Source organism: Brienomyrus brachyistius, chromosome 11 (assembly GCF_023856365.1).
Source record: "Brienomyrus brachyistius isolate T26 chromosome 11, BBRACH_0.4, whole genome shotgun sequence".
NCBI classification, from domain to species: Eukaryota; Metazoa; Chordata; class Actinopteri; order Osteoglossiformes; family Mormyridae; genus Brienomyrus; species Brienomyrus brachyistius.
Window position 1 is genome coordinate 13679481 of NC_064543.1, and position 4211 is coordinate 13683691.

Below are 4211 nucleotides of genomic sequence, written 5' to 3' on the forward strand. Positions count from 1 at the left end.
AATTCAGTCCGTGTTTGAATGAGGAAAGAGCAGAGGTGGAGATTTCAGATCCAGACGGTTCAAATCCAGACCAAGATTTTTGTACCCAACTGATGGGTTGAAACTAAATCTTGGTCTGGATTTGTACTCTCTGGACCTGAAATCTCCACCTCTGGGAAAGATGTGTGTCCACATCCTTGGCACAAAACTGAATACATTTAGATTGGATCTTGGCCTCCATCAAGTGCACGGCTTGTCTTCACTCTTTTGTGATTTTCACCGACAGGATATCAAGCCGCAGCTGCATCTGCGAGCGTGTCTGGCATGGAAGTTAGAAGCGACATCGCCGATATTTGCAGAGAATATTGTGCGTTTGGCCTTGTTTGACCGGGGCCTCCTGTCTTCACTTTTATCCAAGCGTAACGCAGCAGGGATGGGAAACAGCACCTTCACGTCCAAGGTCACTGTACTCTCTTGGAAAAGACTGAATTGCTCCTTTCGTGGGTGGGGGGAGGCAGTCTGCCCTTAGTGAAGGAGTTTAAGTACCTCAGGATCTTGTTCCTGAGTGATAGTTAGAGGGAACAGGAGACTGACAGGTGGATCGGTTTGGTAACTGTAGAGCTCTGTGGCAGTAAAGCAGCAATTAAGTTGTAAGAAGAGACCCAGGATTTACCAGTCAATCTATGTCCTTACCCTCATCTAAGGTCATGGGCTGTGGGTAACGATCGAAAAAAAAAAAAAAGTTGCGAGTACAAACAGCTGGAATAAAGTTTCTCTGTTAGATTGCTGGATACAACCTGCATGACGGGGTGAGAAGGTCGGAGATCTGGAGGGACCTTGAAATAGAGCTACGACTCCTATGGGTAGAGAGGAGTCAGCTGATGATGTGGTTCTGGAGTCTTAAAACCATGCCACCTGGGTGGCGCCCAAGGGAACTATTCCAGGCATGTCTCACTGGGTGAAGACCGCGGGAAGGCCCAGGAGAGCGGGGCACGCACTGTGGTTTTGAGGCATGGAAAAATATGTCCGGTCTATTGTGTTCAACACGCTGCACTCCAGCCCTCACAAAGACCTGCATCAGAAAATTATAATGATGATGAAATGGCAGATGATAACAATTTGATATGGCAATTAAATTCATTTTACTTCTTTACCAGAATAATAAAGTTCCCTTTGCGTCTTTCTTCTCAGCCCCCCCGGTATCATTTCTTCAGTCTTTCCTTTTTCTATGGATTCTTGCGGATCAGGGTAGTGTCTAGTTTAGAGCCCTCGGGTTATAGGTATGAACTGCAGGTGTAAACAGCTGGACATTTCAGGGTGTGTAAGTAGATACTTCGGTTTTTGCCCTGGCTAAACACGCACAGTAAATGCAACTTAAGCACTCATTTAAGTCATTTATTTTCTGAAAAACCCCTTCATTTCCCAATATGTGTCCAAAATGCTATGTTGGCCTCGCTATTCCTGTTGTTATGGTTAGTGCCAAAACCACACCTATATTCAGCTGTAAACCACGAGAGGTTACAACAATTAGAGGAAAAGAAACCAACCCCCATCCCTCCCCAGGACAAAAATAACCATCACAAACTAAGACACATACAGAAGCAAAGTTTGTGTGACTCCGAAAAGATCAACTGAAACCGATCAATTCCAGCTTCAAGACTCAGGTGGAAACTGATCTTAAATACAAGTTTGTGTCTAGCTATGTAACAAGAAAATCTTAACCTAGATATGCTGTGTTAAGGTTCTGAGTACAAATGGATCAACTTGCAGGACATATCTAACTGTTTGAAAAAAAATAAAATAAAGGACATTACATAAAGTATTGACACTTTATTCCTTCATGAGATACCATCTAAAGGCATGATAAAAAAATTAGTATTCAATTGTTAATTTGCCCTGCCTCGTGCCCATAGCTTCCGGGATAGGCTCCGGACCCCCCCGCGACCCAGTAGGATAAGCGGTTTGGAAAATGGATGGATGTTCATTTTTTGGGACCTGCAACAATTAAATCATCATTGGCTGATAATTATGCATCCCGACTAACTTTAATATTAAATGTTTCATTATCCATAAATAAAGTTTCTTCAGAAACGGAATACTCAGCAGGTTTAGTGAGCATGAAGATTTCGCCGGAAACAAAGATGAGCCCAGCGCTCATTTTGCTGTAGTGCAGCACATTGCCCCTTAGTGGTCACCGGTAACTTTCAGAGGGCTCTACAATACGCGATGTGTTATTCCCGCTGAGGGCGTGTCAAAGGGCAGTAAAAGTCATGTATGAGTCTTTCAAAAAAAAAAAAAAAACGTTTCCCGAAAATTTTCTGCACTACTGGAAGGAATGTTGAAATGTTATTGCGACTTCCTCCATCTCCCCCAGTCTCTCCCGCTTTCATATTCAGGTAGACAAAGACACCTTTCTCTCGCACCACTCCACTCAACTTCCAGACGTAAGTGGTAGTCTAACTAAAAAAAAACACTTCTCTAGTTGTCTAAAGATGTGGACAAAAATATGCTTAAATTCACATGTGAGAGTGAAATGGATCAAGTGTATATACTTTGCTCAATGTGGCAACAGTCTAAATGAACGAACTTTAACAATAAATTAAATACAACAAAGTACAGACCAATATGCGGACAAATTCATTTTCGAATCAACCGCTATCATTAAGAACAGAAAACGCTATATACTCTGGTTTTATTTAAAAAACATTTTATATAAAATCAAGAATGTATGAATTCCACTTAAAAACCAACTCAGAATCAATGAATTGATATGATACTAATACCTGACCATCATATTACCATAGTTACATAATGTATTTTAAATTGTCGCTGGTCCCTCGTTTTCAGCTCCTTTTCCTCCCTTCTACTGTGTTACACCAGAATTATAACCTGCTTCAAGAATAATGATACGGACCATTACTGGGTGATAATGATGGATGACGATTGTCCATCTTGTACATCAACATAGTAGCGCACTTTTAAATCTGTTCGTGATTATTACTAGTGATGTACCATAACTTTACACCATGCCAGGCTTGCTAGTAGAAGCAAGGCGAAATGGGAGCAGTATGAATGACATTGTAATTATTTTTGGCGTGCTACATTTTTGTGGGTTTGCTTTGTTTTTAATTTAAAAAAAACATATATAGATCCTTACCTACGTGTCTCCCTCTGCCTGTTCAAATCCTCCTTTTACCTCTTGTTCCTCGTCAAAGTTATCCACAAAGGGTTAGGGGTATTCAAGAAATATGTCTGAGTTTCTAAACCATTCAGTAAAGTAAACAACAGACGGAAGACTTTCCCTCCCTGTTTGCCATCGTGTAACCACCCTCCTCTGACAAATGCAAGGATTTGAGAAAAATGCAACATGCGGCGCAACATTTTAATTTGAACCAAATCGTACAGTAATACTGACATCTAGTGGGGATAGTGAAGTTATGCTCTACGTGGTTAGATTGTCATTGACTTACTGAATGTGATATTTTTCCGCCATAGTAAACAGGAGGAACGAAAATCCCATTCACGGTGGCATCATTAACTAAGTATACGTTGCTAGTTAAAATCCCAGAAAAGGTTTCGTTGTAGGTCCCATGAGCGAGGTTTTTAAACTGAATAGCTCTAGTAGGATATCCAAACTCATAAATGTGTATAAAACAGGAAATCCGTCTGAAGAAAGCCGACAATTGAATTTAATCTGTATAATACTACTCTTTGCAGTACGCGCGTAGTTTTGGTTTCTCCTCAAATAAATTTTTCACAAATACCAGAAGCATATAGGAAAACAGTAAAAACATCACCTCTATTAAATGAAACATTCTCAGTTATCTAAAATGGGAGGTACTATACGTCGGTAAAACTCTGTTTCATGCTTACAGTGCAATTCACGGACTTGGTAAATAATACATATTGGAAATTCTACAGCGTAAAGTCTGGGAGGAGCTAAGATGCGTCGTCCAAACATAATAATTTTGCATTTAGCCAAGATCTATTTAGTATTATCGAGGAAAAAACGAAATAACGCTAAGCTGAATAGAAATATATATTAAGCAACGGAGAATTAGAGCAAAATGTTCTTGTATTACTTCCACTGCTTCAATGAGGAAATAGTCTGCTGCCGATTGGCCAAAATCAGTGGGTGTGGGCGATCTGAAGGTGAGAGCTCGTTTCCCCGTTGGCAGCACAGACATTCTCTTCATTCGACTCCGCCCACGCAGAAGCGCGCCGCCGCAGTG

General features: G+C 40.9%; 1 protein-coding gene across 1 annotated transcript in view; it reads right to left on the reverse strand.

Moving 5' to 3' along the window:
- tspan4a (tetraspanin 4a) overlaps window positions 1-3326 on the reverse strand; it is a 43103-nt gene extending 39777 nt beyond the window's left edge. The window contains exon 1 of the mRNA XM_049030381.1: window positions 3137-3326. The gene's annotated coding sequence lies outside the window, so the exon portion shown is untranslated. The remainder of the gene's footprint in view (window positions 1-3136) is intronic.
- Between the last annotated feature and the right edge of the window lie 885 nt (window positions 3327-4211).